This window comes from Ranitomeya variabilis, chromosome 5, assembly GCF_051348905.1.
Source record: "Ranitomeya variabilis isolate aRanVar5 chromosome 5, aRanVar5.hap1, whole genome shotgun sequence".
Classification (NCBI taxonomy): domain Eukaryota; kingdom Metazoa; phylum Chordata; class Amphibia; order Anura; family Dendrobatidae; genus Ranitomeya; species Ranitomeya variabilis.
This window is the reverse complement of record NC_135236.1, coordinates 206934769-206947800: the sequence shown is the minus strand read 5'-3', so window position 1 is coordinate 206947800 and position 13032 is coordinate 206934769.

Sequence of the window (13032 nt, the reverse complement as noted above, 5' to 3'; positions counted from 1 at the left end):
CCGTGGTGGTGTGGTGATTATCCCATGTCGGGGCCCCACCTTAGCAACTGTACAGTATATACTCTTTGGCGCCATCACTCTCATTCTTTAAGTCCCCCTTGTTCACATCTGGCAGCTGTTAATTTGCCTCCAACACTTTTCCTTTCACTTTTTCCCCATTATGTGATAGGGGCAAAATTGTTTGGTGAATTGGAAAGCGCGGGGTTAAAATTTCACCTCACAACATAGCTTTGACGCTCTCGGAGTCCAGACGTGTGACTGTGCAAAATTTTGTGCCTGTAGCTGCGACGCCTCCAACACTTTTCCTTTCACTTTTTCCCCACTATGTAGATAGGGGCAAAATTGTTTGGTGAATTGGAAAGCGCAGGGTTAAAATTTCACCTCACAACATAGCCTATGACGCTCTCGGGGTCCAGACGTGTGACTGTGCAAAATTTTGTGGCTGTAGCTGCGACGGTTCAGATGCCAATCCCGGACATACACACACACATACATACATACACACATACACACATTCAGCTTTATATATTAGATGTTGTCTGTCTTAGTTGTATCATGGTCCTTTGCAGTGATAGGATCTAATAATGTAGCCCTTGGACCAAAAATAGTTGGGCACCTCTGTTCTAAGCAAGTCTTAAAACATAAAATACAAGATGTGTACCAATTTTCACCTTTCCGCCATATGTAATAAATGCCCCGTTGTCCTTTGTAAGGTCCTTGGATGGCTTAAGTCATGTGCCAGTCATTGGTATTCTCCACACATACAGCTCTGGCAAAAATTAAGAGACCACTGCAAAATTTTAAGTTTGTCTGATTTTTCTCTTTATAGTTATATTTTGAGTAAAATGTAAATTGTTCTTTTAGTCTATAAACTTCTGACAACATGTCTCCGAATTTCCAAGCAATACATTTTTTATTTTTTTTCTGACAAAGAAAAATGGTGAAAATTAAAAAAAAAACAGTGCTTTCAGACCTCAAACAATGCAAAAAAACAAGTTCCTAATCATTTAGAAACAACGATACTAATGTTTTAACTCAGGAACAGTTCAGAAATCAATATTTTGTGGCATAACCATGATTTTTAATCACAGCTTTCATGCGTCTTGGCATGCTTTCCACTAGTCTTCACATGCTTTCCACTAGTCTTCACACTGGTTCTGGCACAAAAATGTAAGCAGTTCTTCTTTGTTTGATGGCTTGTAACTATCCATCATCCTCTTGATTACATTCCAGAGGTTTTCAATGGGGTTAAGGTCTGGAGATTGGGCTGCCCATGACAGGGTTTTGGTGTGGTGGTCTCTTAATTTTTGCCAGAGCTGCATATTTATACATGTAAATGAGATCTCTTCTGAGGTGGCTTTCTTCTAAGCTAAACAAGCCCAACTTTTCCAACCTCTCATCACATGAGAGGCCTTCCATCCCGGGATGAGATCTCATTACCGAGATCTGAATCTGAGCATGCGCCGCCCCTGGCGGCCACTTTCCCGGAGGCCACCGCATCGCAGCAACGGAGCTGCGGAGGCCGCCAGGCTTTGACAAAATGCTGGCAGAGCCCTCCACGCAGCAGAGCTGCCACCCCAGCACAGAGTGCTGCTGTCCCACAGAGCACAGCCACCCTATAGAGCACAGCTGCCCCATAAAGCACAGCTGCCTCACAGAGCACAGCCACCCCACAGAGCACCACCACCGATCAGGGCACCGCCACAACACAGAGCACAGCCACCCCATAGAGCACAGCCACCCCAGAGCACAGCCACCCCACAGAGCACAGCCACCATACCAGCCTGGGATTTCCCGGAGGCCACCGCACCAGCCTGGACCACCGAACGATCCCTGTGACCACTTATCCACCTGGGCCGATCCCTTCCCTGGTAAGCTGAATTCGGACTGTAAGACGGACCCCCATTTGACACGTTATTTTTTATTTCCCCTATTTTCCTTCTGAAAATTTGGGGTGAGTTATCTTATGGTCCAGTGCGTCTTATAGTCTGAAAAATACGGTATAAATCTCCCCCAATGTTTAGACCAGAATTTTCTAAACTCCAGTCCTCACAGACCACACGGTCAATGCCTTGATACTTCCACTACTTGCGCAATACGAAGGAAATCCTGAAAACATGACCCATGGGGTCCGTGAGGACTGGAGTTTGGGAAACACTGGTTTAGACCAAAATGCCAGTTGTGTCCGAGGTTCCCATTAACAGACATCTCAAATCAGCTGCCGCTGCAGAGAGTTGGTCATCAAGAAAGATAAGCCTCCCAACACACACCAATGTTATATTATTACACAGTCTAAGCTATATTTTCCCTCTATGGGTATGTGCACATAACCTCTTTTAGATGCCAGCGTACCCTCAGTATTTGTGGAGCAAAAGATTCTTCAAGAAAACACCAATATTCATCCTGAAGCATCTCTTTCAATGTTTTCTCGGGGCTTTGCTGCCAGTGACTTTTTTTTTCAATTGTGTATATAAATTTCTGGAAGTCGTCAAAAAATAGCTATATCACTTCTTTTAGTCACTTTATGACTTTTTAAGCCTGAAGAGGTTAAAAGAAGCAAAAAAATATGGAACATGCATAGTAAGCAGCTTTTACATTGTCTTTCTTATGTTTATTCTTTTTTTATCATTTTCTAGCACTTTTAGCATCTGAAACCTGCCTGAAAAAGACATCGTCTGTGCATACCCTAAGAGTGTATTGTTTGATGTGGTGAAATATTCTCTACTGCCCTCTTCCAATGAACACTGGTACAGTCCTGCTCATCATTATTGGCACCCATGAATGTGGTATATCCCCTCAAAAAAAAGAATCAAGTGAAACAGTTTTTTTGTATAGAGCACACGTGTTAAATACAAAAGAGCAGATGATAAACAATAATTTAAAACAAAAAACAGTTGGAGGGAAAATTAGAAAAACCTAAAGCTTGCTATGACACTAATTTTGGCTCCCTTTAAATTAAATTAGCATGGAAACACATTTTGACTTGCCGGTGGTAAATGAGAATCACCTGATTAATTGTCCTTGTGACATGAATTAGCCAATGAATGATGACTTCATTGGTTTAAAAAGCCACATGGTATTCCCTGTTCCTTTGTCACAATGGCAAAGACAAAGAAGCTGTCTGAGGACATCAGAACTGCTATTATTAGCAAACACAAGACTTTCAAAGAGTATAAGGCCATCTCCAAAGACCTTGGTATCCCAGTTTCAACAGTGGGCAATAATATTAAGAGGTTTGCCAGGCATGGAACTGTCAAGAACCTCCTTGGACGTGGGGGAAAGAGGAAAATTCACAAGAGATGTCTTCGAAGGTTGGTGCGAATGGTCACCACAAACATTCAAAGACCTGAAGGCCAACCAGGAAGAGTCTTGGGTCATGGTTATAACAAGTACCATACGCTGCACACTAAACCAAGCAGAGCTTTACAGGCGAAGGCCAAGGAAGAAACTATTGCTGAAGAAAAAACATAAGGAACAACTGATCTTTGCCAAAGAGTACCTTGACAAACCACAATCCTTCTGGGAAAATGTTCTGCGGACAGATGAAACAAAAATAGACCTTTTTGACAATGCAAAACAACAGTTTACATACGGTGAAATGAAGCTTATAAGGAAAAGAACACCCTACCAACAGATAAGCATGGTGGAGGATCCATAATGCTGCTGGGTTGCTTTGCCTGGTACTGGAACTGGTACTGGAGAGAAGAGATTTAGAGCGAAATGTCCTACCCAGTGTACGAAAACGTGGTGAGTCAAAGATTATGGGTCCTCCAGCAAGACAATGACAAAAAGCACACATCCAAAAGTACACAGGAATGTTTGAAAAGAAAAAATCAACTATTTCTAAATGATCAGCAATGAGTCCTAACTAGTGATGAGCGAGTGTACTCGTTGCTCGAGTTTTCCCGAGCACGCTCGGGTGGTCTCTGAGTATTTGTTACTGCTCGGAGATTTAGTTTTCATCGTGGCAGCTGAATGATTTACATCTGTTAGCCAGCTTGATTACATGTGAGGATTCCCTAGCAACCAGGCAACCCCGACATGTACTCAGCCTGGGTAGTAGCTGTAAATCATTCAGCTGCCGCGATGAAAACTTAATCTCCGAACACTAACAAATACTCGGAGACCACCCGAGCGTGCTCGGGAAAACCCGAGCAACGAGTACACTCGCTCATCCCTAGTCTTGACCTCTATCCCATTGAAAATCTTTGGGGTGAGCTGAAAGTTGCCATTGGGAAAAAGAACCGTGGAAAAATTCAAGAGCTTGAACAAACTGCAATTGAAGAGTAGGAGAAAATACCTGCTGAAAAATGCAAGAAGATTATAGATGGCTACAAGACACTTTTGGAGGCTGTCATCAAGGCCAAAAGGTGTGCAACAAAGTATTAATTAGCGGTGCCTTTATTGCTGCACATGCTGTTTATTATGTTTCTTCTTTGAATTTACAACATGTAAGTTGAAATACAATGTTTTATTGTTGTATTACTTTGGACCACTAATTAAAAAATCCTGCAGATACAGGTCCTTCTCAAAAAATTAGCATATAGTGTTAAATTTCATTATTTACCATAATGTAATGATTACAATTAAACTTTCATATATTATAGATTCATTATCCACCAACTGAAATTTGTCAGGTCTTTTATTGTTTTAATACTGATGATTTTGGCATACAACTCCTGATAACCCAAAAAACCTGTCTCAATAAATTAGCATATCAAGAAAAGGTTCTCTAAACGACCTATTACCCTAATCTTCTGAATCAACTAATTAACTCTAAACACATGCAAAAGATACCTGAGGCTTTTAAAAACTCCCTGCCTGGTTCATTACTCAAAACCCCCATCATGGGTAAGACTAGCGACCTGACAGATGTCAAGAAGGCCATCATTGACACCCTCAAGCAAGAGGGTAAGACCCAGAAAGAAATTTCTCAACAAATAGGCTGTTCCCAGAGTGCTGTATCAAGGCACCTCAATGGTAAGTCTGTTGGAAGGAAACAATGTGGCAGAAAACGCTGTACGAGAAGAGGTGACCGGACCCTGAGGAAGATTGTGGAGAAGGACCGATTCCAGACCTTGGGGAACCTGAGGAAGCAGTGGACTGAGTCTGGTGTGGAAACATCCAGAGCCACCGTGCACAGGCGTGTGCAGGAAATGGGCTACAGGTGCCGCATTCCCCAGGTAAAGCCACTTTTGAACCATAAACAGCGGCAGAAGCGCCTGACCTGGGCTACAGAGAAGCAACACTGGACTGTTGCTAAGTGGTCCCAAGTACTTTTTTCTGATGAAAGCAAATTTTGCATGTCATTCGGAAATCAAGGTGCCAGAGTCTGGAGGAAGACTGGGGAGAAGGAAATGCCAAAATGCCTGAAGTCCAGTGTCAAGTACCCACAGTCAGTGATGGTGTGGGGTGCCATGTCAGCTGCTGGTGTTGGTCCACTGTGTTTCATCAAGGGCAGGGTCAATGCAGCTAGCTATCAGGAGATTTTGGAGCACTTCATGCTTCCATCGGCTGAAATGCTTTATGGAGATGAAGATTTCATTTTTCAGCACGACCTGGCACCTGCTCACAGTGCCAAAACCACTGGTAAATGGTTTACTGACCATGGTATTACTGTGCTCAATTGGCCTGCCAACTCTCCTGACCTGAACCCCATAGAGTATCTGTGGGATATTGTGAAGAGAAAGTTGAGAGACGCAAGACCCAACACTCTGGATGAGCTTAAGGCCGCTATTGAAGCATCCTGGGCCTCCATAACATCTCAGCAGTGTCACAGGCTGATTGCCTCCATGCCACGCCGCATTGAAGCAGTCATTTCTGCCAAAGGATTCCCGACCAAGTATTGAGTGCATAACTGAACATTATTATTTGATGGTTTTTTTGTTTGGTATTAAAAAACACTTTTATTTGATTGGTCGGGTGAAATATGCTAATTTATTGAGACAGGTTTTTTGGGTTATCAGGAGTTGTATGCCAAAATCATCAGTATTAAAACAATAAAAGACCTGACAAATTTCAGTTGGTGGATAATGAATCTATAATATATGAAAGTTTAATTGTAATCATTACATTATGGTAAATAATGAAATTTAACACTATATGCTAATTTTTTGAGAAGGACCTGTATTACTTTGTACACAATCTTCCAAAATAAATGGAAATGTGTACCAGTCTATGAGAAAAATGAAGTGGTGCCAATAATGGTGAGCAGGACCGTATTCTCATGTATGGTTTTTAGGAGTGCATCATTCCACAGCCTCATGTCTTCCTGCTTGGCAGTTTGGATGACCAGTGGCATTGTCACCCCAAAGGCGCAAACTGTATGCTCTCATGGTGCCAGGCACAGGCAGCTTTATCTCTGCAGCATCAGGGAAGCCCAAGGCCACTGCAGGTGGTTGGATCAAGCCATCCGGATAACTTCAGAGAGAGCTAGCAAAATAGCTTAGGAGCACTCACAGTTTGTCTACGAAACCCACCACTTTTAATAGACTGCAGAGGTGGCCAATATCCTAGGCAAAATCAGCAGCACACACAATTAAAAAAATATCTCCGTTCTTTAGAGCAGAGGTGATTTTTAATAAGTGTCAAACTGCAAGGAATACAATGCTGGGCAAGAATCCTAGAATACTTTCTCTCTCTACACCAGGCTGTTTTTAGGTTTCCAAGGAATGAACAAACTCTCCAGGTGTTTCTCCATAATAATAATAAAGTCGGGAATCACTGAAGTATATAGGATGACGTAAGAACACTTACAGCAGTACATGAATTCCGAAAAATTCTCATCTGGAACCTCAAGTGTTAAAACATGATCCTGGGATTCCGCTATTTCAATTGCACTATCGTTCAGGGGTTAGCACTACAGCCTTGCAGCATTGGGGTCCTCGGTACAAATCACACCAAGGACAACATCTGCAAGGAGTTTGTATGTTCTTCCCGTGTTTGCGTGGGTTCCTCCGAGTTCTCCAGTTTCCTCCCACACTCCAAAGACACACTGATAGGGAGTAGATTGTGAACCCCAATAGGGACAGTGATGATGATGTCTGTAAAGCGCTGTGAAATACGATGGCACCATGTAAGCAAAGCATAATAAATAAATAAAATCAATGCTTGGCTTTTCTCATCACTCCCATAGACTTCAATTTAGAGTTCTGTGAGATTTTAGCTGTTAATAAGCAAACTGGGGACAGGGGGTACCCTTGTTCTCCTGAGAGATGATCTCCCACCTATACCGATTTACAGTGTATCCTGGTAAAATACTGTATTGTATTGATAAACTACACAGAAGAGTATTATGGAGACATTTACTATGGAGAATCTTGGTGTAGTACTGCCCCACAGAGGATGGGCCTCATTATTACATGGAATGAGGACTGCAGCACTTCTTGGGTTTTTATAACCTTTGATACCTCTAGAATGAAGAACGTTATTACATTTTTATACATGATGTCAGTACAGTTACACTTGCACTTTTTGTGAAACCGGATGCAACTTTGCATTTTACTCAAAGCTAGATCCACAACCATCAACCCCTGTAGTCATTATGCTGTGAAAATATATAATAAATTATCCTAAAATATAAAAAGAGACTGAACAACATGTAATATTTTACATCTCTGGCAGAAGGTAAACATATGAACAGATCCTAGAAAAGTAAGAAACAAAAACCTCAATTTATGCTGTATGTGTCTATTACTAGGCTGTGTTTCGTATGATGTGATGTTCTGAGACCGTATTCTGCATTGGTAAAGTCACAATAGTCAGTGTCTTGATTCCTAAATTGAAGTTACAGAAGTGCTTGTATTTTTTTCAAGACCATTTTCTTACTTTCTCCTAATTTCTATTTTCCGGTTTCCATGAGATTTCCTTTTATGTCAGATTAGACTACGTAATAATTACAAGCTGTTCATTACAGGGATGTCAAAATAATGTGTCTTCATTTATAGGCTGTGTTCTATTGTGATGATCTCACAGTGGCCTGTCTAGTCATCTGTAAACTTTATTTTGTTTTGGACATGTTACAATCGGTTTCCTGAAGCGTATTCTACATTGATAGGGACGAACTCTATTCTTCCAGGCAGAACTTTATTATGCTGGGGACACAGAATCACTTGTGTTTTATTATTAGGCTATCACAATACAGTTTGTCTTCATTTCTAGTATAATGAGGTCTCAATAATGATTACCTTTACTATTTTGAATTCTAGAGAAGAACCTGTGCCTTTATTTATATGCAGGATTTTGATACAGTGTACACCAGGGCAGATATATGTAAAAGGCTGTCTGTATACAGAAAGTAAGGTGACGCCTCACTGTGTATAAAGGGATTTTTTTTAAATAATCATCAGTGAGTGATGTTTTTTTGACCCAAGTGGAATCAGATGTACCAGGACTCACTGGGGTCCACATGTTTGGAGGGGGCTGAGAAGCTAAGCCCGCAGCACACCCAGGTGATGCAAGCGGTGTTATACAGCCAGTACATGCCTAGCAGCAGTGACTGGAGTTAGCTCCGATTGCTGTGGTTTATCCATTTAGATGCAACTGTCAATCTCGGACAGTGGCATTGAAAGGGAACCTAAATTCCAAAGTAAAAGGACAGCGCTCCAACCAGGTGTTTATAGTCCAATAAGAAAAATCTTTATTTCAGCCATGGTAAAAAAGCAGCAACGTTTCGACCGATCAACCGGTCTTTTTCAAGCATAAAACATAGTGTGCTAGACAATCTTAAGTAGTGTGGACACCACACAGGGAGCCAATCACCACTAAGTGCCCACCCATTTTCACTTATCTTTATATACAACTTTAAAAACACATAAATAACAAACATCAGACCAATGTATATATATTGGTAAAATAAATACATTTCATCACCGTGCAGAAAACTACAATATCAAAACAGTACTCCTGAAAAAACGTGGTGTTTACCTCCCAACTTCCATGCGCTTATATGTTACGTCTCTGTTGTCATGGTATTCAATAGCCAATGTATTAAACTTCCTCCCTAAATCCTACCAATTAAAACAAGTGGCGCCAAGTTCCAAATATGGCCAATCCTGGCTCTTAATATATTAACTATGGATCCTATCTTCCAATCCCTTCCTTTGTACTTAATTTAAATCAATACAGGCACTCACCATTCAGGAACTAGTCACGAGAAGCAGGCACAGGCTCCGGCGCCACGGTGTATGCATCAGCGCACCACGTCACTCCTGCATCCGATCACATGATCGGGATGAAACCACGCCCCGACGTGATGCGCCTCTGCATCACCTACCACCGGCTCCATATGACCGCAACTCCGACCCGTTACCTAGGGAACGCCATTATACAGGAAAAAGCGCATACTCTATTAGTGATTAATCTCTTATAATACTGTATGGCTCAATAAAATCGTGGCTTAAATAAGGCATAGTTTAAACTGTTTTATGGCCTTACATTTTAGAGAAGCGATACCATATTTGGTTAGAACATAGCAACATCGCACTGGAAGTTGGTGATATTCTCCACCATCTTCTTATTAAAAAAATAACACCAAAAAATCAATAGTGCACCCTAATAGGTAAACAAATGCATAAAATATAGATGGTATGTATAATGGGACAGTCGAAATATAGATACAGATGAAATCACATAGCATATCTCTTTATAATATGTCTATATCATATTTTATTGTGCTAATCTTGCACTTCATTTAATCATATTTCATCATATTTTACTCCATCACTGTCATCCATCTATAAAAAACAAAACAATCATTAGACATATAGTTTAAAAATACTAAAACAAGATAAAAACAAATGACACTGACGACAATGTTCTGAGGGGGGAGAAGTCATTATAAGGCATCACATCATTTAGATGCACATATAGATAGATTATATTCTATATTTAAACCTTTAGGTTGTAATGTATCTAAGGTATAAATCCATCTCATTTCTTTACTTTTAAGTAGCCTTACTCTATCACCACCTCTTCTTAAACTGGGGACACTGTCAATAACTCTAAACCTTAGCTGATTCACATGGTGTTTTTTCTCCAAAAAATGTTTAGGAACCGGCAATTCTGTGAGGCCCGTTCTTATGGTACTTTTATGTTTACTAATGCGGGTCCTCACTTCAGTGGTAGTCTCTCCAATATATGCTAACCCGCAAGGGCAAGTAATCATATAGATGACAAAACTTGAGGCACATGTGTACCTTTCTTTTATCTGGAATTTCTTACCAGTACACGGGTGGTAAAAAGAATCACCTTTAAGTAAGTTATTACAACTAGCGCACCCAAGGCATGGAAAATTACCATATCTTGGTGTGCTTAGGGTCTGTTGACATTGTCTCTTTGATGTGCCAAAGTCCGATTTTACTAATTTGTCACCTAAATTTTTCCCCCTTCTGTATGACATCATAGGGAATGACTTAAAATTAGAGACATGGGGTAGGCCCCGTTGTAAAAGGGCCCAATGTTTTTTAATAATCCCACTGATCCGGTTGCTAACGGGATTAAAAGTTGAGACAAACGGAATTCTGTCACTATTCTGTTTTTTTGAGGATTTCTTTCTGACACTTTCACGTGAAAGATTAGATGCCTTAGCTTTAAAATCATTAACATTTTTCCCAGGATATCCCCTTTTAACAAATTTGGAACACATCTCGTTCAGCCTTTGATTTACTGTGTTCTCATCAGACACTATCCTCCGTACTCTTAGGAGCTGACTCCATGGGAGTGAATCAATCATTCTTCTTGGATGATTGCTATCATATAGCAATAGGCTATTTCTATCCGTTTCTTTTATGAAGATGTCTGTCCTCAACTTATTATCTTCTTTATAAACTAAAGTGTCCAGAAATTGTATTTTGACAGTTGACCACGAAAGGGTAAATTGTAATTCTGAGTATATCCCATTTAGTTCCTGATGGAAAACTTCTAGTTCTGTCTGATTGCCATTCCAAATTATAAAAATATCGTCAATATAGCGCCACCAGGCTCTGACGTGGCGCCAGAGGATGGATTTGTACACAAACCTGTCCTCGAATACCGCCATGTAGATATTAGCATATGTTGGGGCCACATTGGACCCCATGGCGGTACCCCTCAACTGAAGGTAGTACTCATCCCCAAAGAGGAAGTAATTCCTCCTGAGGATGAGCTCCAACAGTGTGAGGACAAGCTGTGCACACTCGGGGGCCACGTCAGAGCCCGATAGCACACTAGAGACGGCTTCCAGTCCTTTATCATGTTCGATCGACGTATAGAGTGACGTCACGTCGAATGATGCCAAAATGGCACCATCAGGCACCATTACCTCTTCAATTTTATCAAGGAAATCATTAGTATCTCTGATATAGGATTTTGCTGATACCGCAAAGGGTCGTAACACTCGGTCTAAAAAAATGGCAGTCTTACTAAATAAAGATCCCCTCCCTGAGACTATTGGTCTACCCGGGGGGTTAAACACATCTTTATGAATTTTAGGTAGTACGTATAATACAGGTGTAATTGGTGTATCTACATTCAAAAATTCAGACAGCTTGTGGTCAATGAGTCCCGTGGATAGGGAGTCATTGATCACAAGCTGTAATTCCTTCTGGAAACGCACAGTAGGATTTTGGGACAATTTCTCATATATCAAATTATCATCTAGTTGTCTAAGGATCTCTGCTTTATATTTAAGGCTATCCATCACAACTACTGCCCCACCCTTATCTGCTCTTTTAATGGTGAGCGTAGTATTATTCATCAGACTGTTCAAAGCTTTCCTCTCTATAGATGTTATATTTTGATGTAAAGGGGATTTATAACTACTTTTTAATTTATCTACCTCTTTCTGAATTAATTCAATATAAGATTCTATAAAATGGTTTTTAATGGGAGGTTGAAATGTACTTTTATTGTATAAACCCAACTCCTTTAGAGAAAAGCCTTGTATGGGATCTGTTGGAACCAACCCTGTATCTACCATTTTTTCAGAGAAATAAGCAGATAACCTTAGCCTTCTATAGAAAGCTTGTAAATCAATTTCTATTTCAAACCAGTCTGGTTTATTAGATGGACAGAAGGATAGTCCTTTAGATATCAGTTTCAATTCAGTCTCAGATAGTATAGTAGAAGAAATATTTACCACCAAATCTTGATTCATTAGCGGTTGTTCTTCGTATTCCTCGTCCTCATTGTAGCTGTCCTTACTTGTCTCTGTTCCTTGGACCTTGTGCCTCCTATGTTTCCGGCCCCCTCTCCGACCACGTCTCCTGGATTCGTTACCTCTAAAAAATGGGCCCCTTTATTTTCGGTCATGGTGGAATCATCCGTTGAATCTGATTCAGCCGTAGTGAAACCAAAATTAGAGTGTTTCCTTTCCTGTGGTCTTCTATGTCTCCTAAATGTTGAAGATCTTCCTCTTTTAGTATTGGAGAACTGACCAGAGCTATGATGCCAAGAGAATACACGGCCTGTCTTATAGTCCTCCATGTCTCTAAACCACTTAGTCCTCTTTGTGGTTTCAATGTCAGTTCTAAATTTAATAAGGTTTTCATCAGTCTTGTTTTTAAGGGAACTCCATTCATGTCCTGTCAGCTGCGTTTTTAGTTGTTCCTCCCAATCAGAGATATTTTTTCTAATGATATCCAGTTCTTTATTTAAAAATTCAATATTCAGCAGCATAATATCGAATGCAAATTTGTTGGAAATGGCTTCGAATTTCGTACAGAATTGTAAGTTCTCAGGAAACAGAGTTGGTCTTAGATGTGGGCGTAATCCACGTGGGATCCGCCTAGCTCTGAAATATTCTGTCAGAGTCATAGCATGTAATTCGGATGAGATTAATCTCCTCCTTTCATTCTCCCATTTCCTTCTTATCATCTCGTTTGTGGGTCTACTCAGAAAGGCAATATCCACATTAGAGCATGACAATATCCTTGCAGCATCGTCGTCAGTGTATGTAAAAGTCATGGCAATATCAGAGTCACCTTTCTCTGCAGTTATAGCAGCTTCCATTGTGAGCTTAGGTGCACGTCAGTCTGGGTTCAAAGTAGCATACAC